The sequence below is a fragment of the Harpia harpyja genome, chromosome 8 (assembly GCF_026419915.1).
Source record: "Harpia harpyja isolate bHarHar1 chromosome 8, bHarHar1 primary haplotype, whole genome shotgun sequence".
Lineage (NCBI taxonomy): Eukaryota > Metazoa > Chordata > Aves > Accipitriformes > Accipitridae > Harpia > Harpia harpyja.
Window position 1 is genome coordinate 2,588,682 of NC_068947.1, and position 22,828 is coordinate 2,611,509.

The 22,828-nt window shown below is 45.2% G+C and overlaps 1 long non-coding RNA gene across 1 annotated transcript; it reads left to right on the plus strand.

The window, feature by feature from the left end:
• The first annotated feature begins 19,040 nt into the window (after positions 1-19,040).
• LOC128145325 (uncharacterized) lies at positions 19,041-22,128 on the plus strand. The gene is made up of 3 exons (XR_008236430.1): positions 19,041-19,181; positions 19,658-19,812; positions 21,896-22,128. It is a non-coding gene; the product is annotated as an uncharacterized LOC128145325 (long non-coding RNA).
• The last annotated feature ends 700 nt before the right edge of the window (positions 22,129-22,828 follow it).

The window sequence follows — 22,828 nt, forward strand, 5'->3', positions numbered from 1 at the left end:
TTCATCTTGTGCTGAGGTCAGTGTGGGTTTTAATACTGATGCCAAAAAGACTAGAGTTAGATCAATATTTTTTCTGTACAGAATTTTGCATATTTTCCTTATTTTGTTCTAATCCATTTTGTCAAAATCAGTCACACACTTTTGGTGACTCAAAAGTTCAAAGTTGACCTAGGTGCAAAGCATATTATATTCTAAAGTTGTTTACATGTCTCACTCCTGTTTGTAAGAAAGAGTTATGAACATGATGTCTTTAGATGAGCTACACCGCTTCTATAGACAAAAATATTGTCTAAATTAAAGTATCCATTCAAGTAGACCTGTTGCTATACACACATGCCATACGTAAACAGTGATGAAGTCCCAGCTGCATAGTCCTGCCCCTGTCTTAAGGCACCCAATTACCTGCAGTGCTACGTACATTTAGGATTGTTCATTCAATGCAGTATAATCAAATGCCCAAACACAGCAGAAATGCCGGTGTGGGTGAACACCAGTGAATTACAGTTCATACAGTACTGTCATCCTCTGTAAGTCTTTAGAGCAAAAGCACATGAAAGAAAAAATTCTGAAAAAAACAAAATGTTTCATCCATTGGTACAATCTTCCCTCCCAGTTAGCACATTTCAGCTGGCACACAGTAACTTATAGTGTCATGGTAACACGTTCATGGATTCACTTTCTTTAGCAACAGCTCAGCTGCAGACCATGGAACGGTTACCAATAGACCAGTACAATCCTGATCTATATTCTTCCACAGTGGGAAAAAAAATGGGTTCACTGTTTCAAAGACTGAAAGTTTTTGTGCAGCAATATGAAAATTTAAGTAGATCCATTATATATCCCTAGGGATTTAGAGAGGATGCACTTCCTTGCCTCTGGAATAATTCTTGGACTCAAAAAACATCCCTCCTCCTAATCTGTCTTTCTCGCAACAAGGCCAGCCCTTTATCATTGCCCTAATGTTGTCAGTTACTTTCAGTTAATGCCAGATCCTTCTCATTAATGTCAAGAAAACATAAGCTCCTCTTTTCCCCCGAATTCCCCTTACAGAGGCGGGTTTTGCCTGTAGTGGAATGTGTGCTCAAATGCAGTCGGTGGGAATTGCTGTGTGAGGCTGTAACCGCGCTGGCTGCCTAATGCTTAAGACCTGAGTGGATGAATAAAAGAAGTTTCATCACCGTTTGCCCCTTTTCTAGCTCAAGGTAGGGATTAGGAATTGTGACCTTCTTTCCACTGTAAACTAACAGGCATCATAATCCTATCAGCATTTGTATTTTTGCGTTGGTAAGTGCCTTCATTGAGCACTCTCTATCTACCTTAGACAATACACCCCCAAAAAAAGCATCCAGCGTGTGTGTCTGTGCAGGGACCTGCCCATGCCTCCATCCCGCTGTAGCTGTATCTGTCCCTGCAGATCCCCCCTGGCAGCCCACCGCTTCACCCAAACCCCCTCCCTCGCCTCACACCACCTCCGACAGCTCTCCCAGCTGCAAATCTTTCCCCCTACTCATCAGCAAGCCTCATGCCAGCTTTGTCAGACGCTTTTCTACATAAATCTGTGACAGAGGCGCCCCTGATGTCGGGAGGGTGGGGACAGCATATTTATTGCTTTTGCAGGACAAAGGAGAAACTCGGATTATTAAAGTTTGGGTTTCACCGTTGATCGGGAGGGGGGGAAAACAGGACTAAGAGAAATGGCTTTACAAAGCGTTTAAGCTGCCCACCCACAGCATGTACTCAGCATGTGTATTCAGGTCAGCATACTATTTCCTATGAGTCACGTTCAGCTGTGCCTTAGCTGCATATTTTAGTCAGAGTGATCTTAGCTGAAGCCTGCGCTGTGAGGAGGCTGGTGGCGTCCAAATCTGTTCTAGTATCCTGGAATTTGCTCCTTTGAGTGTTGTGACTCAGTATAATCCTACAGAATTAAACTGTTTCTGTGTACCGTTCCTACTGAGCTAATGAAATAGTTAAAATCCCCATCCGTGGTACAGAATAGCAACACAATTGTTATAGAATTAATAATACAATATCGAGGTGGGTGACACAGCTCAGATTCAGCTACACCAGCATTAACTAGCTGAGCATTTTGCTGAGGGAAAAAGCCAAGGCTTCTTTTCCTAATGCAGTTCTTTTGCCTGCTTCAAGTTCCTTATTACGCTTATCTCGGATAGCAGCCTGACTGCCATTTGTGACTATTTACAAATGTGGGACAGCTGCCTGGCTGGAGAAATAGTCACAGAGCCGCTCACAGGAGAGACCGCTCTGCCCACGGCCGGGTGACTGCTCACCCATGCTTGCTCCGACACCGCTAGCATCTCTCAACCTCCGGTGCCTCACCGATGGCCATGGCTTGGGTGCTACCTGGGACCCCCCCAGTCTCCCTCAGCAGGGTAACTAACACCTCTGTTCTTATATCTTCGAGAGGAACAGAGGCTCCAACTCCAAAACCACCCAGTGAAATCCCCACGTTGTCGTCTCCCTCTCTAACCTAGCTTGTCCTGGTCCCATGAGCACGTGCTGCTGAAAACTAGCTGATTACTTGAGGTTTTGGGGTCTTTAAGGCTGGTCCAGCCCTTTGAAAACCCGTGCCTCAGGGCTTCAGTACTCCCGGTGTCACAGCAGCGTGTTGCATTAATACTTGCCTGTCACAGTTAAGAGAGGTCTTTTTGTCTTACAATTCGTAAGTGCAGTCTGTAATGCGTGTCAGGGTGATGGGTGCCACAGCCCCATGGGGTCAGGAAGCTCCAAAGTTTCTTCCACAATAAGTGGAGGAGGAGAAGAGCCAGGCACAGCAGAGCAGAGGGGAAGCCCAAGCAGTTTCCAAGATGGGAGGTTTCGTTTTCCTTGTGACCAGAAAGCTTCGGCAGCCACTGCAGGACGGAGTCCCTTAACCAGCCTTGACTGCACGCACGGCCGGGAGCAGCAGAACGACTCCCCACACCCAGCAACCGCTTCACCAGAGGCAGAACACTTCACTGGCTTTGTATTAAATGGGTAGGCTCATCGCTTGGGATTACAATTAACGTTGGAAGGAGATCCAAGAAGTTGTAAAAGTTTAAAGGGATGCCTGTCATGTAATATTCTCTTCAACTTAAATTATATCAAAAATCTGGAGCATATGCTTAATAAGTAAGAGCAGAATTAATCCCCTAGCTGTCAGCACAACTGCTCTGAAATGGTGACTTACATCTAATTACATTTCTTTTTAAAGCCTGGTTGCAATCAGCTAGCTTCTGCCCTGGCTCACACTGAGAGGAACCACGGCTGTGATGCGAGATTACATATACAGCACTACGGGGCTATTTACATCAACTCACTCAGCTGCCTAAAATGGGAGGCTAGCCTGCTTGTGTAGTCCATGGAGAGATGTAAGCTCCCCCAGGGGGTAATTCTGAGTTTAATCTGGGCATGCTGGATTCCCCACCGAAGGAGCGTGACCTCAGCGGGTCACTTGTGTTAAAGTAGTTAAAGCTGGATGCAGTCAATACCTCCAAACTCACAGGCAGTAGTGCCAAAGGATAGCACACAACCAACGTGCACCAGCCCTTTGTGCCTGGGAAAGGGCATAGGAAAGGATCTATCTTTAATGCGATCCTATTCCCGATAGCACGGTTCAGATCCGTTTCCTTTTGATCCTCGCTCCCAGCATCCCAGCTGCCGGCACTAACTGGCCAGGCCATACCGCAGCAGTGCAAGCTGGGTGAGAGACTTCACAGGCTTGGTTTGGGGGTTTTCGGGGAACCTCTAATACCTCCTAATAAGGGAGGTTATGCTAGGAGGAGCTACAAGAGAGAGTAAGCTCATACCTTTGTAGGGTATTTTTAATAATGTTGTGTTTCCTAAGACATTATAAGACTGAAGCAATCTAACCATCTAAGAAAAGCCTTTCTGATCTTCCTTGCCTTTTTCTTCTAGATGAAAGGAATTTATTTTTCTGGCTTCTTGTTTATTTCCATATTGAGGCCTGTGGGATATAAGTGCCTGAGTTTCATTAGCTCTATTGCCTCAAATGCAGGTCAGTAAGCAAAAGACCACATCCCTTCATGCTATTTGCTTGAGTTAATACTTCAGTAAAGTAAGAGAATCTTAACCCAGGAAATACTTCCCACATCAAGCTAGTATAACATTTTAGGCCTACAATTTCAGACTCGTTAGTACCAATCCTCAAAACAGAACTGATGAAAAAAAGAACAGCGTCAGACCAAAAAGCAATTATTAGTCACAACCAGTCTTTGTATTAAGGTGTATCGACTCAGCTTTGTGTTCATTCCTAGTGTTGTAAAACCAAATCTCGTGGCTGACTTGGCCCACTCTGTTCTTCTGCACACCCACATTACCCCAGTGAAATGTATTTTTTCCGGTAAGGCCTGCTGAGGTCCACAGTAACTTTTCCAAGTGTGGGAAGTAAAGCCGGTGGGAGCAGCCTCTCCCCCAGGTCACACCAGATGACATCACATATAATGCCTACATGGGGGAGACGCTCAAGTGATTCATATTGAAAAACCCGCCTCATCATTTTTGTCAAACGTAATTTTTACGAAACCCCATCTAGACGCAGCTGATTGGTACTTTTAATAATGTATTCAGGTTTTCTCCCATCAATCATCAACCAAATTACTTTTTCTTTCATTATTATTAAAAGATCAGCTCCACCATGCAGCACTAATTAGGGAGGAGGATTGATTGAAAAGGCAGCATTTCATTGAACAATCAAGATTCCCATTTTTTGCCAGGTTAAGGCAGGCTTCTGCCATTATTTTTACATAACCTAGCCCTTAGAGACAGAAGCAACATCCTGCAGAGAACAGAAACGACTTGCTTAGGAATACATCTATAATCCTGACAAGAATCAGCACCCAGAGACTGCTCCAACTCCTGTCCGCAGCCTTTAAAGTTTTCAGCTGAACTATAGTGTAAATGAGTTTCTGCAGTGCTGGATCCTAACCAGAGAGAAGAGTGGGTACTGCGGGTTTTCAGTCAGGAATCTTCGACAAAAAGCAACAACAAGAAAACCTCCCTTGCTTTTATTTGATAAAAGAGCTTGTAGGAACTGTCTGTGTGAGGAGGGTAAGAAACATGTTATTTTTCCTGGCATTGGGACTGTAAATGAAAGCTTCCAGTGGGCAGTTTTGCTAATAGGAACTGATTTCATGTTAGAAGTGGTTTCTCTGCCATCCTGGGAACGCTAGCTGGGAAGGAGTTGCCCACCGCCGCTAACCACGCACCTAACCCAAGTGGGTGCAAAAAAGAATAAGCTAAGGGGCTCGGACTGGGCACCGATACCCAGCACCTTCCCTCTCCCTCAAAAGAGAGAAAGCTGAAGCTGAAGTCTGGACATCTGGCCAGAAATCACACAGCAGCAGTATCTTTGCAGCAGATTGAAGTAACCCTGGAAGACACATGCCCACTCCTTGGTATGTGCCCTTCTGCTTTTACAACATGGGTTCGAAATGGGCCCAAGATACAAAATCTTGATATCAGTTTGGCCTGCCCAGTGGGTCAGGACCTAGATGTACCACTAGCTCGAGAAGATGAAGTTAGACAAAATAAATTCCTGGGCAGGATTTGTGTTCCCTTCGAGGCATCTGGACCTGGAGCTGCTTGGGAGGAAGGCTGAGGTGTGAAGGAGTGATTTCCCTATGAAATGGCTCCTGACAAACGTAGAGGTGGTCAGAGGAGCTGCACCAGCTACAGGAGCATTCAGCAGCCTCTTCCGAAATGGAGGTAGGCTGAAGGAGCAAGAAAAAATAGATCTTTCTGGGAAATAAGGTGAGTTCATAAGAACATCTTGCATTATTTCCTAAGGACGAGGAAGCTGAAGGGGTAGCCAGGTTAGACCCACAACACCCATCAGCTGCACTCACTCCTAACAGCACTCTGAAAACCCACTCAAAGGTCTCCTCCCTTGAGTCAGGGGGTCTTCACCAAGCACGGAAAAAGCCCAGATACTTCCAGTAACTTTATTCCAGGGTTTAGCCCAGGCACGATTGCACTGCAGTTTATTGTTTGTTCAACAGCACAGCAGGAAATTCTCTCTCTCAGACAGAAAGCAGGCAGCTGGGATCAAGGAGAGGACCAGGGATATTCCAAATACATAGGAAAAGGGTAAATAGAAGGACCAAAAAGTTTTGGCTGAAACTAGTAGTTCAAAGGAGCAGGTATGCTGTCCTCTCTGTGCATCCACTGCTAAAAACAACAGAAGTCCAAATTCCAACGGGGTTTGCATAACACTACCACAATACTTAACTATTAATAGAAGCAATTTGTATCTGGATTGATGGGAAAATACCACAGCACAGATGATTTCATTGATCTTGAGAAACAGCGTGAAAATTAATTTCATCAGGGTCAAGGAAGAGCAGCTTTTCAAGCCTCTCCTGGTTTCTCCACTTCCTAAAAGCAGGTCCCCTTCATTGACCCCACCTCCTGTAGAAGTCTTCTTCCCATCTCAAATCAAACCAAACCACGCTTGGTTCTGGCTGGCTCAGGCCACCAGAGGAGAGCGGAGGGATGGAGGCACAAGGGTCCCAGTGTTCACGTGTCCCTTAGGATGAGCTCTGAGTCGGTAGGTGGTGAGGAGGACAAAAAAGCTTCATTCAGTTTTCCACCTTTGGAAGAATTTAAAAACCTGCTGAGACCACAATTTGCCATCAGTTGACGTTGCTCCCACCGTCTTCAATGCACTCTGGTTCAGGCCTCCAATAATTTACGGATTCTGTGCCATTTCTCTCCAAACCTCAAGATCTTTCCCCCGAGGCAGGTAGTGCTCCCCAGGGCTGTTTCTTCCTCTTTCTCAAGGAATCCCGGCACATTAGCTCCACCTCTCTGCAAGGTTTCTGAAGAAAGTTCTTTTGTATAAAACATTGGCCCCGATAACTGCAAATGAAAGACAAATTCACCAGATAAATGAGCTGGATATTATTTTATTGTAATTTAAACAATCATTTTTGAAGTGTGTAAGATTATATAGAACCTGTAATCAGAGCCAAGAGATGTCACTGAATAATACATGACATGCTATAAATTAAGGAAAGAATGATTATACGTAATAAAAAGAGTAAGAAATTTCTTCTTGCAGGAAGGATAGGAACCACATTATTACTGAGCAGAGAGCGATAAAAATCACCACCTTATGAATAAAGCAGTGGAAAAAAGGAAATGCCAGAGAGAGTGGAAACGACCAAGGAAAGCTTGGCCAGGACTTAGTAAGCAAAGCCAGGGGCTTATAACTCTTCCACACAGAGCAGTGCAGTGACGCTCACAAATAATTTATTCCACAACTGCTGTATAAACTACTGATGAATAATTTTTGTTTTTCAAGAGGTTTTGCTTCCTAAAACTTCTTGGCTGATAAAAAAACTGGCATAATGATGAGCCCAGTCCTGAGCAGAGAGGGGAGTGTTAGCCAGCAAGAAAGCAACTTTCCCTGTGCTAGTGTTATTAATCCAGCGTAAGGGACCCTGGAACGGTGCGAAGGCACTTAGCGAGAGCAGGATGACCCATCAGGCCTGACGCTGCGCTCCCGGACACCGTTGCTCTACCGGCAAAGTTATCTCATTCTGAGTCTGCTAATAGAGGTAACGGTGCATTCGTTCCGGGGAAATTCAGGCCTCCGCTATCCCCTACATTGTACGGCCATACAATAAAAGAAATTGCCTGTGTTCGACCACTCAAGATATGATAATGACTTAAGATATGGTAATCAGTCACCCCGGTATTATCATACTCTAAGAAGGTGAATGGGGCAGCCCATGAGCAATAACTCTCAGAAGCTTCTAACTTATAAGGATAGTCAAATCTCTTTATCGGCAGCTGTCCCTAATAAGCTTGCACCCCCAAAGAAAGCATGAGAGACTTTAACTGCTGCCCGCTAAGCCAGATTTAGTGATGGCTGAACAGAAGTTCACGTAGACTTGAACCACTTTTTACCCAGCTTAGAGGAAAAAGCTGAAAAGCATAAAGATGTGCCATACCGAGGACAGAGCAGCAACATAACTGTTGAGGCTGAGCTTCCTTTGCCTTGCAGAATAAAAAACAATGTGGTGCCCGTACTCCAGCCAGAAATGCTGCCACGAATGTGAAGAGCGGGGATTGATTTGGCAGCACAGAGGGGTGCTTGCCGCAAACTTGAAGGACCACTCGGAGCACGGGGCGGTGGAGAATCAGACCTATCGTGTCACTTCATCTGCTGGGCTTAAAAACATTCACTTGAAATCAGACAAAATTAAGCTCCCGCTAAAGACAAATAAACCACCGTGCTTCCAGACTAGATGTAAAGATGAAGATGTGCTTTCAGCTTAAGAATGCGCAAACTGCAAAAATCACTCTCACATCAATTTAATTATCCTCTTATATCTATGCACTGTGACCCTCCTATCCCATAATATGCCAGCCCTTCCCCAGTTTCAGTGTTCAATTGCTTGTTTTCTTTGCAGCCAGCAGAAGAAAAAGCCTTGTCAGTTTGCAGCTCGGGATGGGAGTAGGAGGCAAAAGGGCTGCAGTGCTCACGGAAGAAAAGCTAAGTCAGCAGCCTGAGCCTGGCATCAAGCTGGGCTCACGGCTATTCTCCCTGGGTGGAGAAGCAAGCTCCCCAAACCCTAGAATATACATTGCAATAAGCAAAATAAGGGGTTCTTTGGGGTTTTTTCAGTGCTGTGCCTTCAGAAGAGGGAGAAATGCCCCGTTAATCAGGAAAGAAAGGATGTTACCACAGCTATTTAGCACGCAGGATTGATTTCTAAACGAAACAATATGCAGGCTTAACATCATGTCTCGAGTCATTTTATGTACAATACATACATCCCCAAACCTTTCTTCGTTATAAAACACTAGTTGCTTCAACTTCTACGGCTACCTTCCCCGATGGCTGCATATCCGTTTCTCCTTCCTCGTTACCCGCTTACGATGCAACACATCCAACAGGCTACCTGCAACGTGCTCTGCTCTTTTCCTCCCCGCTAACGCTGGGGTACTCTTCCTGCAAACAGAAAAATTGGCATTTACACCTGCACCTTGCTTCATACTTTCATCACGGCTCCTGTTTCTGTTGTGCCTTCCCTTGGCACCTGTGAGTTTGGGGTTAGTTTTACGGCTGCTCTCGCTTCCTCTGGTGTAAACCTTCAAGCAGCCATTGCAAAACCCTCCCAGTCTGCACTGGTGTAAGGAGAGCACAGGACAGTCTCCAGTGGATGAAACTTCGGGCAGGGTTTATAGTTTATTATTTTTTACAGAGTAGTCTAGACAGGAATTTTTCCGACCAAAAATAATCACCTTCAATAGAAAATTCGATTCTATGAAGGTGATTTCCTATGTCCAAGAAGGAATTTCTGGCAAAAAAAAAGCTTTTCTGCCTACTTCAAGTGTGGACTTGCAATCTTAAACCTTACAGCCACAGAAATGCATGAGCTCAGACAAGTACCTTGCAAATTCTGCTTCTCTCTGAGGTGACCGAAACTTTCATTTAAAAGATAAGAAGAAAACCTGGAAATAATTGTCTTTTCTGACTACCTTTACTTACAGAACTTTTTTTAAAATCTTCCTGCTTTTTTTGTGGTTGGCTTGCAAGCTAAAGATGTTGAGAATACCTTGCTGAGTAATGCATATTAATGCAAACATTAATTTATTTAAGCTTGTTTGAAAGACTCAGTGTCATATCATGTCTAAAGAGACCCATTAACTACTTCTTGAAGTTTTTCATCTTTTAAATATCCATGATCTTGATAACCCTCTCCTGGTTTTCTCCATCTCTACTTGCTAAATATTTTGGATCAAATTCTTTTGATAAAACCTACTACATCAAAGAAGCTACAAACCAAGTTTAATAGGTGAATTACCCTTCTAAATACCATTCTGCACTTACCTGGTCTCTTTCAGCAGAGATTTCAAAATATTTTATAAGAGCATATTGAGTGATTGATAAATTAAGCATAATAACACCCCAGGAGGTAGTACAGTTAGATAAACAGAAACACAGAAAGGTTAATTATCCAAGGTCACATAGGAAGTGATTTGCAAAACCAGGGCAAGCACCTAAGGAGTCCTAACTACGGTTCCTGCAATTTGCTCTGTGAAACATGTCAAGCCTGATTTGCAATTGTCTTCATCTTTGTGTAATTATTTACTGCAGTGCAAGACAAGTGTAAAACGGGAGTAAAATTGGTGCCAAACCAAAACAGCACAGGTATGAAAGGATGAACAAGGGAGAAGGCAATGCAGAATCCCTATATTTCTTGTCCATCGTGACCAACTTGTCTCTGGTTCATTAACTCTCTTGTTTACCTACCAACTTAATGATAAATTTAATAGTGCTCTGTTGACAAAAGGGTTGGCTAGTTATTGTTTTGCTGATGGATGACTCTGCAGCAAATTAAATCATTATAGGTGTACTCTAGGTGTCATACCACTTTTTCCTTCTGGTTTTTCAGCAGTGACACGTAGGTAGAATTAGAAGTCAGATTTTTTTAGTGTGTTGTATCATATCAGGTGGCTAAAATCTGGGTCTTAAATATAACAGAATTCTTTTAAATATAGGAGTATATCACATACATACATCTCTGAACTCTCACGTCTTGCTGTATAGACCTAACTTGATGGTTGTATCATGCCAGGCAATATTAAATCCAACTTAATTGAATAAATTATAGAATGAGTAAGGTAACATATTAAAATACTTCTCACTGAAATACCAAGTGACTAATTTAGCAAGATGCTTCTCATAACATTATCCTTCCCTGTTATCATACTAGCTAACATTTTAGAACACATTTAATCTCAGTAGCGACTAACAAATACGTTAAAGTATTGGAGGGGTTAAGAGACAGTCACTACACCCACTGTATTTTGGATTCATCCTATGTAGAATTGGACTAGAAACTCTATATTGGAAAGATTTTTCAGCGGATCGTGCGTATCCCACATAAAGAAATACTAGTGGGGAGGAGGGTATCTGATGTTACTTTTTGTTTTCACTAACTACAAAAATTTTTTAAAGTATCTTGGTTTAGGTAGTCCCATTCAGATGTAAATGTTTTGACACAAAATGCTTATGTTTCCAAGCAGTTCGGCTGGATTTCACTGTAACGGTACATTTCCCTGCTGTGAGCTATAATCCATGCCCTACCTTTGGTTGGGCCAATTTTCCTGAGCAGACTCATCTCCCCTGTTACAAAATAGCCTTCTCCCACTACTAGCAAGACCTACATTTGGCTCTGATTGGGGCAAAACAATGACGGTAACATTTTTACTAGCCTACAAAATTTAGGAAAACTGTAATTCAGAAACTATTTTATATGCCCATCTCTGTTTCCCTATCAGAATTTATTTTTTTAAATTTTGATAATTCAACATTTTTTTTCTTGGCTGGATAACAGTTAATGTTAGGAAAAAAACCCTCCGATTTTCATCCAGCTCTAAACTTACATCTCCCAAACAGGAAATCTAAAAAGGAAAGACGGCCTATTCCTTTTTTAAAAAAGGAGTCAGCAAGCAAAACAAAGCAGGCATTTTTTAATTCACAAACCCAGAAAAGACATTGCAAGTCACTTTTAAGTTAACAACAACACTTGCTCATTCTGCAGAACATGGTATTGAGAATATCTCTTTTAAAATATAAATGGTAAGATAACAGGCTAAGCGTTTTTACGATGATCCTTCGACTAAAGTCCTTTTCATGGTACCGTCCGTCCAAAGACCTCACAGCAATTTTCCAGCACTGATGCGCTGACTCCCATGACATTGACAAATAGACTGTTGTTCTGTTTAGCAGTTATGGAAGCTGAGTCACAGAAAACAAAGTCTCTCACAGGAGGCCTTACAAGAAGCCAAAGTTTTCTAGGTGTCGGTTCTGCAACTCGACAAGCAGGTGATTTCCACCGCCCTGCGGGGGCCAAGTTCAAACTCCCCAGCTGCACCTTCAGCACCATGGGTCCCACACATCACCCCCTCGCCGCCTCTCTGACATGGACTTTTTCTGCAGCCCCCCGCCACCAATGCTTTGTCAACCTAAATACCCTTAATTTTTCCTCAGTAAAATATCCCTGGCCACAATTCTGGAAAGGTCTAGATTGAGGATTCGACGTGCTCTACTTGAAAGTCACCTTCAGCTGCGGACCTACCCCAGGACATCTGGCTGTTTGTGTCCCTCTTCCCAGGCCCTTGCGTTTTGCTCCACAGGCTTCTTTCTATTCCGTTTGCTCCCAAAGCATCTCCCTCGCCTCACTCCAATGCCCACGCAAGCTGTCTGGAGAGGGGGTGGGAGGGTAAAGACAGGGAGGAGGGAAGGCTGCGACTAAATGGACCCCGAGATACATTCATGCTACAGTGAGAAATGGTGTTACCCTTGCTTTTCCCACCTCCCTTTCTCTCCTCCCTCGCTTCTATTCGCCTGCTTATGATTTTTATTTCTCTCGCAAAGATTAGATAATACTTTCTCAGGGCAAGAAGAGGGACCGTATTCGGCAGGCGCGAGTGGTGCAGCGGCTCGCGGTCCTCTCGCCAGCCCGGGGCCACGACTGCTCAGCTTGTGCCCGGTCCAAGGACCTCCCCAGGCAGGGTTCTGCCCCTTTGCTTCTGGACATCAGGTGCTTTGCATGCTTGGGAGCACGTGGAAAAATGCAAAATGAAAAGGAGGCGAGCCCTTCAGCTTGGCAAAGATAGGACTGCTATGACAGAAGCTTGAAAACCTCAAACGCTGCTTTCAATGTTTAACCTTTTAAACTGGCATCAGCATTGCACCACAATTAGTTTTTAATCTATCACTGCCTAAATCCGTGCGTCTTTGTCCCAGGCGCCGTATTTGCTGTAGAAAATGTCTTATGATTACCTGCTACTACAGCATTACACAACTGAAATACGTCCCAGGATGTACCCGTCTAACATCATAAAATATCAACATGTCAAGCAATTTTCATCTTGCCGTCAACCGCGTGTGTACACAAGCTAGGGAGTACATGCACCTCATCTGAGGAGACACCGGTTTGCATAAATCACAATTAGGCAATAATCACAGTGAGTAATAACGAGAGTTCACAGTACAGCACATTAATCTTAGGGACGATGGGAGTGACCAGGGTAAGAAAAAGACACTAAGGTCAAAAAACCTTTGCTTGCGCTGGCAGCAAAGGCTGGCAGAGGGGGAATACAATGAACTCAGAAGGTACAAGCAACTAAACTTACAGTTGGGTCTTGTAAGCAATGTACAGACAGTAAAACCCCATAGGAGACATGTTTGGAGCACGCAGGGAAATGGGGAGAGGGAGAGCCTCACATTAGGTGAATCTTCCTGGGCCGTGCCATGTTTTCCACAAAGGCAGCTCGAAGTGTTGGAAACGAGCTGTGGAAGGCCAGGTCTTCACACCAGAAAAATAGACAGCAAAACAATGTTTCTTCCCTCCTTACTGAAAAAAAACTTAAAAACAAGGGCTCCTCCTCAAGGCCTCCTAGCAGGGCGGTGGGAGCTCCTCTTCTCCTGCTCAGTTTAGCAAAACCATGCAGGAAAGGGAAGTGATAATCCCCTGGCGACATTTCACTTAACACTTCTCTGGTAGGCAATAATTCCTGTGTGCCACAGGAACCGGCGTAATGGAAGCAGGCTCTGTCTCAGAGAAGTGTGTTAATGTATTTGCAGCACATGAAGGCCATTATTATGAGCTTAATCCAAGTTTCGATGAAAGCAATGTAAAGCTCTTATAAGGCCTTTGCGACATGAGGCACTTTTACTTCAGAGCTGGTGGTGTTTGGCAACCTAAACACTGAGAGATTCCTAATAAAAGGAAACCCAGGCCTGACCCAGATACGCAGAAGGATTTCCACACACTGCGGGTAGGTGAGCCACATCCTCCATCCCTTCCATTCAAGGTGGGGACGACAGCTGTGGCTCGAGTAAATAAGCAAACATAAGCACGTACACACAAACCCAGAAATAATAAATGCTCACCCTGGAGCTTTCCTAAATAAGGGCCGTATGACCAGTTTCAGTTGCTAATTCACAACGGAAGGCTGGGAGCATAAAAACTGGGGAACTGTTCCCCATCGCTTCCTTTTTTGGGCAACTTATTCCCTCCCCAGACATCCTTTGGCAGTTTGCATACTCATTCACCTTGTAGGCACAGGTTGTCTTGAGCTTCTTTGTAAAGCTAACACCAAGTTTTCTTACAAGCTGGTTTCTCTTCACAGTCGACAACAGTACTGCTTACTTCAACCCACATGCTAACATAGACTTACGCATTTTTAAGGGCTGCTGTGGACTAAGACGTGGTTTGTGAAGAGAGAGAGAAAAGAAGAAAGAGCAGAAAATGGGGCTAACTGGGGCTGAAAGTGTTAGAATATCAATACGAAACTGTATCTGTAAATGATGGCCTTTGCTATTTTTAGTTGTCATTATAGAAACAACAGTAATGATGGATACCACCTCTGTACCTCGACTCCTTACTGGCAGCTGCATCCCTTGTCCTTGCGGCTTTACCACTTCTGCACGAGCAGAAGATTCTCCCAAGCAGACAAGGAAAGCAGAGCTGCATGGGACTACGCCCGGTGATTTAGCTGCAGAGCTGCCACTCATTTTGCCGTGTTGCTGTACAGAAGCTAATTAGCCCCATTGAGAGTCAAGCTATATTAGCCTGAGTGCATGTTTGTTAACCTTATCTTACCATCTGGGGACACCGCTCGGCCAGCACAGGACCAAGGGTCTTTGCACCAGGCGCCTGCACATAGACATGCCACATGTTCTGGGTCCGTCCCTGATGCAGTGTGCTGCCCCAGTTTCCCCAGCGCAGTGGCCAGCTGGGGGAAAGGGGGGCATGATTCAGTCCGCTCCCCATTTCTTGCCCACTACTCTCACACGCAAGCATGGGAGAGGGCATGCACCAGCTCAGCAGAAACAGCGTTCTGCCCTATAGCTGCTGCTCACCGTAAAAGTAAGCGTATACGCTCCTATTATACTAGTGGTGCTACTTCAAGTTTGGGGCTAAGCAGAGGCTTACACCCAGTAAACACTGCCACCGTCTATTTTGCACCTACACTCCCGTTACTCCAACTGCAGTTTAGACCCAAAAATGCCAACGTTACTTACTACAAGCAGGACTTAGGATTCCTTGTGAACGGGCCATGCTTTGAGGCACCTTGCCTGGAGCCTGCCTCTCCAAACTGGATGCAGGAGACTCCATGCCCATGGCAAGGCACCAAAGGTGCTCAAGCTTGCCGATTTGCTCAGGGGATGCAGCAGGCCTGTTCTAGAGCAAACGGGGAAGAGACTGGACAGCGTGTATGTGCATGGAGATTAGGTTGGATGATGGCCGCAGGCTCCCACTTACCCTACAAAGGGGAAAAAGAAAATAATCCCCATATTCTGAAGTGAAGAAACTAAGGGAGACAATTTGGTCAGGACCACGCAGAAACACTGGGCCAGAGGCGGGAATCAAGGCTGACTCGAGTCCTGGCTTAGCTCTTGCGTTACAAGCCCAGCCTTCCTGCTCTACGCAGCATTTTGGTTATTACTGAGAATACGAAGTAATGCTGTGCTTCATCTTTAACAGAAATAGTGTTAGGCCATGGTTCAGATAACCCAGGGCACTGGGAATGAGTTCCTCAAGCCTTTTGGCTGCACCCCATGAGCTCATTTCACCTGCTGAGGATTTCTGGAGCCCGTTGCCCCTCTGTACCGAAACAGCTATGCGGATCAGGACCCGGCCGCAAAATCCTCTCCACGGCACCTTAAGCCTACAGGTCTGCTCGTGGTCTGCCTTCTCCAGCCATCCCTGGGTTGGAGTGAGCAGATCTCTGCGGTGTCTCTAATAGGCACACGCTGTCTCTATGGCAATGAGAGACAGGAATCGCCTGAGAAAGATGCTGCAGAAAGAACTGTGTCTGGCACCAGGAGGAGACAGCAGAATGTGCAGAAGCCCAGAGGGAAATGCTCCCTGCAGGCTTAAGAAAGCGATGCGGCCATAGGATGACATAAGTGACCCAGAGGAGGATAGCAATACATGCCTGTTTTCTTCAAGTCAGGCTTTTCTTCCAGCTAATGTTTTCATTACCTTTTATTTATAATGGATTAAATTTTAACTATGCAGTGCTACAAAAAGTGCTCACTGCACATCACCCAGCTCAATCTTCATCAGGCTCCTGTAAACTAGGAAATCCAACATTTCCAGCTTTCCAGTGCAGAATGGCACAGCACCTTATGTACTTTGTTGTAGCGCAGGAAGGGGTGTTACGAAATAACAAGTACTGCATAAGAGTACTTTCAGGTGCTCTCTATATTTGTCTGAAGCTTTTCCCACTCTGGAAGAACTGCAGTTAAAAGGCATCGCATTAGCATAAAAACAACATTTAACTAAAAACATACCTGCTATTCTGTTTTATGACTGATGATTCAGAACAGGAAAGGAAAGAAAGCAAAACCTTCTAAGTCACTCTTCTTTATTTATTGTTTGTTTCCTTTTTAACACTTCATTCAGACAAGAACAATGAGATGGCCTTGTCAGGCTCGGCCTCTGTTTATGGCTACCTTTCAGTTCTCAGGTACTAGTGCCATCTTCCCCCATATATAGGAACAAGGGAAGTATGTTTAAAAATTTACACGTTTTAATTTTGTGGGGATTTGACGTGTCACTAGAGAAAGTGCAATAAATTCTCCAAGCTTCTGCTATAGACTAAACTACCGATCATGATCGAGACAATATGACAGGGATTATTAGTCATATTAATTGTTAAAATTCATATTCACAAATTAATTTTAATCCTGCATGTGCCTATTTGCTTTCAAAAAAACTACCAAGAACACAAAGGCCACTTTTATATTTAAATCCCTAAGAAGAAGCTATCTACAAAAGCCACTGCCGTTCACCTCTATAATTTCAGGGGGCTGATGAAGAAACAGTGCAAATTTTTACTTACACCAAATAAAGTAAGAAGCAATGCAGCATGTGTTTGCAAGCTTATTCACCTGTGCTGTATTCCTACTGCGTGCTCTTTCACAGCCACCTATTCTCTACAAGTGGGGAGGAGTGAGGGGGAAAGTGGGAAGGATGAAATACTGGGACGAGAAAGAAGTATATAATCCTGAAGTCACTGGAGAAATCAATACATAGGTAATATATTCAAGTTCCATATGTGTGTATAAACAAAAGATCAGGACTCAGATATAAATCTGCATATGGTATATGGAACTTTTTCTGGAATGACTCCCTGAGAACATATACTGCTGCCCTACTGCTGTGGTTTTCAAAACCCACATCTTTTCTAAAAGGGAAAATGTCTGCACCTAGCAGATTCTAACTTTGTGTGGGTGTGTAACCGACTTGGTTACCAAAGAAACTAGTTCATGTTCTACACCGCTTAAAACTAATATTACTATTAGAATAAATAATTTGAAGGAGAGGAAAGGGGGGGGGGGAGTAAGGGGGGGGGGGGGGGGGGACACACAACATGACTGCACTGCAGATTTGTAACAACCAATTAATGGCCAGAGAGAGAAATGCCATAGCCTCTGACACAAAATTTTCAGTCTCCCTACACCGACCAAACAAGCCTTTGCTTTCGATGCAAATACTTCCAAAACCAAGCCTACACTGCTGTGTTCACGCACCACTGCACTGCCTACATGACGTGTTTTCTGCATAAGTGAAGGAAAGTTGCAGACATCTTGTACTGTTGCCAAGACACTCTGACACTTGCTCAGAGACACTCGTCTGCTGCTGCTGCTGCTCAGAAATGCTTTGACTTCCTACACTTCGGTGCCATACCAGGGCTGTCCCTAGCTGCTTACACCTTCAGTCTTGCTTTTCCATGGCACTGCATTTGCCTTTCTTCTCTGCGGCAGCATCCACCTGTATCTGGAAGGTGAAAAAACAAACAAACAGACAACCGAAGAACAGAACCCGACCATTTCTTTTGGGCAGAAATACTGTACTGCTTCATATTTGATATGCTGGCTGGGTAACACCCGTATGCTTAACGCAGCCTCACACCAGCTGCTTTTTCAGCTAAGGAGCTGAACCATCCGATTCAGAGATTTCGACTCGTTTTCCCCAAACCACACAAGAAGCCCTACAGCCCGCGGCCCGCGGCTAAGGCCACCCTTGGTCCCCTTGCCGGTCTCCGCCGACCCTGAGCAGGCAGAAAGGCATCGGCTCACCCCGCTGGGCTGCCCGCATGGCGAAGAACTTCCACGCCCGCCAAGAGCGGGACCCAGCAGACAGCCGCTCATGGCTGCCCCAGCCCGGCCCACGCCGCCACGCCGGGCCGCCTCAGGAGAAGCCACCCGCCACCCGCCACGAAATGGCGCCTCAGCCCCGTGCGGGCCCTCCAGGCGCCGGCCCCTCCGCGCTGCCCTCCACCGAGGCGGCCGGGCCAAGGACCGGCCCTCAGGGCCAGGACCGACCCTCAGGGCCAGTCCCCGCACCGGACAACACGGACACCGACCCGGGCAGCAACCCCGGCCCCGGCCCCGGTGCCGCTAAGCCCGCGGGAGCGCTGCGCAACACCGCCGCCCCGTGGCCTCCGCGGCCTACTCGGCGGGGCGGGCACCCGCGGGCGCTTTCCCTCCCCGGCACCCCCTTTTTTTTTTTTTTTTTTTTTTTTTTGTGCCTTTTTATCTCTTCTCCCCACCGAGGGCTGCCCGCTGTGTGTGTGGGGAGGGGGGGAAAGGCGGGCACGGCCGGCGGTGGGGAGCTCACAGAGGGGCTGAGGGGAGGAGGCGTGAGGAGGAGGGGAGGGAAACCGAGGGCAGAGTAAAGGAGAGCAAGGAAGAGCGGAAAACTCGGGATCCGACGTGGAAATGGGGCACAGCAAGGCCTTGTGCACCAGCCCGGCTGAAGCGGGGAGGTCACCTCGCCGCAGGGCCAGGATTTGGGCAAGCGCGTCACCGGGGCACCGGCGAGCTCCTCCGCGGGCTCTTCCCAAGAACTGGAGGCAAGGGGAATCCACGGCATCGCCATCAGTGTAAATGGGAAGGCACTGTTTTCTTTACAAGAGCTGATCGACTTTTTTTTTTTTCCCCAGGTAATCCTCTGAGTTTGCAGTCTGGCGCGGCTGATGCGTCGGCAGGCTGGCGGCATCCCCAATGACCGCCGAAAGCAGCAGAGCCTCAGCGGTGGCAAATGGGAAAAAATTACGAAGCTTTACCCAGAGACGGTGGAGATTAGCAATCTCTCTCAACCCTGAGCTCCGCCTTGCTGAAGGTTCCCCTTTCTCATTACCTTTTTTCTCACATCTGTGAGCTTGATTGTGCCAAAGCCTGGCCATTCTTCGTATCGTGCTCCCTTTCCTCCTCTCTCGAGCTGCAGCCGGTTTTGCCTCTGTCCAGGCCATTCCGAGCCACCCAGACCGCTGGCTGCAGATCAGCAACCCAGGGATTAGTGTCACTTATCTTGATTTTCACTCAGAGGATCTCCCAGCCCCGACAAGAAGACAGCTAACAAATTTCAGAAGCCGAGGCTGAGTTCACCCACCTTACTGCAGCTCTTCCCCACTCAAGCCCTTTCCTCCCATATTCTTACCCAGACAAAATCATGCTTCCCAGCCCTCAAGTATCAGAGTCCTCAGGCAGGCAGACATAGCAGGGAGAGGCAAGGACAAAATGTGATTTGCAAGAAGGTATACAGCTACGTAACTCATGAATTTTTCCTCTTCTTTTCCTCTTTCCTCTTCGTTCCAGTCACAGCTTCCTTCCAGCACCTACAGCAAATGACGCAGGGTCTGGCCTCCAGGGAACAGACTCATTCCATATGCAGCTCTGACTCCTTCCTTAATTGATCCTGGACACCTAAAAAGGAAGGGCTTAATCCTGAAAAAAAGCTTATGTGTTACCATGTAAGTAAAATACGTGTGCACGCTGAGGCCAAATTGAGGTCACATTGGCATCTCAAATTAGGTGTTGCTGAACGTTTCAGTGCTCGACTCTGCAACATGAATGCTCTTTAAATATATATCTGTATATAAATTCTGGAACGGGGTGTGTGGGGGGGTGATTTTAAAGAAAATGGCTTCCCCTCCCCGACGTGAGTTCCTGCATGCAGTATCGTCTCAGAGGACCCATTGGCAGATCTGAACTCTTAACATACAGACTTTGACCTCACAAGCTGAGAGAGAAACTTTCCAAGGGAGGATGAAATACTCCCTTTGCTGTGATCATCACTACTCTTCTCTGGCAACAGAAGAGACCCAGGAATGCAAAGAGGGGGGGCTGTATGGTGGTGGTTACAGACACATCTCCCTGTTCATTTACCACTCCTGTAAGTAATGTCTTCCCCAAGCCTGGGATTCGCTCTCTTACTGTTATATCCCACCTGCTGGTCCCAGTTCCCCTCTGCACCATTATTCCCCATCAGCTTCCTAAGATTTCTGTATCTCCATGCACTTCTGTTCCTCTCCATTCCAGTCAGACTAATTCACCTTCCATGATATCAGAGGAGGTTGCATTAAAAAAAAAAACCAGGAAAACAGTCTCCCTGAACTTAGCAGAATTGCCAGGGACCAGAGCAGCCCCTGGCTTCCAAAAAAAGCAATTGCAAAGCCCCAAACTGAGCATGCTAAATACAGTGTGGTTTAAGCAGCCATCTCTCAGGAACCATCTGCTAAGCGTGTGCAAATAGTGACTTTTGAGATTATTATGATTTAGTGAATTTGGGAAGAATTTTACAGGAACAGCAAGAGGAGGCTCTAAGTACTACTGTGACATAAATATTACGGAATAATGAAACACTGTTTTTAGTCTTAGGAACAACATTCATCTCCCATGAACCAAAATGTAAGCTTGGAGCAGCCTTGAGGAAAAAAAAAATACTCTTAATGATTTCACCAAATTTCATTGAAAATTCTCCTCAAATTTCATTGAAATATAAAACAGGCTTTCCTCGTACGATATTCCCATGCAGTCAAAATAAAGTGCGTGCTTTCAGGTGCAAAGCCAAACTCAATTAGTATTATACACAAACCAGAATATACCCTGAATTCTGATCAGAGGCAAGCTGATGATTCATACTGCCATGGTCTTCACGTTTGTATTTGCTAGGAAAGCCAGTGTACGGCCTGATAAGGGGTTTTGATCCAAAAATAGGCACATACGCGATTTTAAACATTTGCCTTAGAAAATTAGGTTTCGATACTCTGCTTTAATTGTGTGTCATCTAATGCTGATGGGCACTTACCCGGATAGAGCACCAGCTCCTCGATTAAAATGTAAAATAACATGTTACATTTACAGTAATAATATAATTCTATATCCATGAGCAGAAAGCGCTGTTTGGAATGCAGCTTTCATAGAAAGCAAACCCCCAAAACCCTATAAAGATCAAATGTACATCGTACAGTAGGATAATTCCCTGCTTCTGGTTTTATCTGAGGAACATCAGGAACAATCGGAAGATCAAGCCACTCCTATGAAAAGCATGTAAGAGAAAAAGGAATCTGACGTTTTCTTACTTTGAATACACACCTGCTTAAATATCTAATGCTTCTGAAGTGAAAATGTGCGCCTTAAGAATAAGTGCTCTCTATCAAACGCTGTATGCATTTCGCCTGCTCGTAAAACGTACACCTGTGACTTACTGCAGTGGGTTTCTCCCAGCACTGTACATTCCGTGCTTTGTCATGAGAGATTTTTAGTGCTTAAAAATAAAACCAGGCAGACTGTTGTCTTACCCTAAACACAGTCCTCAAAGAAATCTTCAGCTACTGTCCTGCATATTCTTTACATGGCAACATGGGGTAAGCAAGTAATGGGACATTTTTAAGGGCTGTTCAAATATGGCTGTGGTACGTTTTTAGTGACCACATGGAACATAAGGGATGTATGAATGGCAAAACACCTGCTTTAAAATAGTGTGGCTGGTTTTTTTGTTTTGCTGCTTAAGATCCTAATTGGTCTTCTTCTGCTATTTTCTCCTGATTGTAGCCTGTCCCTGACTTCATTCATGTGTACTTACAGCCATGCAGGGGAAAGACATGTTTGTGACAGACAGAAAGGACAGCAGCAGCTCAAGGCACAGCAGAGAAACGGCACGGAGGTACATCCAAACTCTTGTCAAGCACGTACCTGGTGCAACTGCCTGGTGTATGTTGAGAAGGCACTGGGGCAGCACTGTGACAATGGCCATATGGGATCTGTATTTTTGTGGGAAGCTGAAAATGGGCTGGTTAAAGAGCGATTAAAACTCACTTCCCCTTTACTTTTTGTTGTATTACTTGGCTCGTTTTGACATTTAATAACGGTTGATAAAGCATAACAAAGCATAACATTAAGAATGATCTTACAAATATGGGTTCTCTGGTCTCAATACTCTACAACTCCACATTGGTATATCACACTGCATTTCCAAAGTGCTGTTAAATTGCTGATTATGCTCATTCCACTCCCTGTGAGAGGCAGACAACCTTTATCATCCCAGTTTTAAAGATGGGGAAACTGAGGCAAGGAGAGATTAACAGTGAATTGCCTGTGACCATACAGCAGTGGTAGAACCTGATTCCTGCAGCTTTCAGTCCTCGGCCCATCGTCTGTGCTGCATCCTGTAAATGACACAAAACCTCTGTGATAGTGTCTAAAACCTAGTCAATCTGATACCAGTTCATACACACATTTTGAAAGACTGGAGAAAAATTAAGATTTTTTTTTTTTTAAATGTCCTTTACTGAAGGTCTCTTGCTTTATAGCCAACTACACTGTCAATATGACTCAACGTGCAATCTAGATGCAGGTGGAAGAACGTGACAGAGCAGTATGAAGACGATTCTGAGTCAGAGTGTGCTGTCCCAAAGCTGTACATCTGTAATTTATATTTAGATAATTGTCTTTACTAACAGCTTTAGAGACACAAAGCCTAGCCAA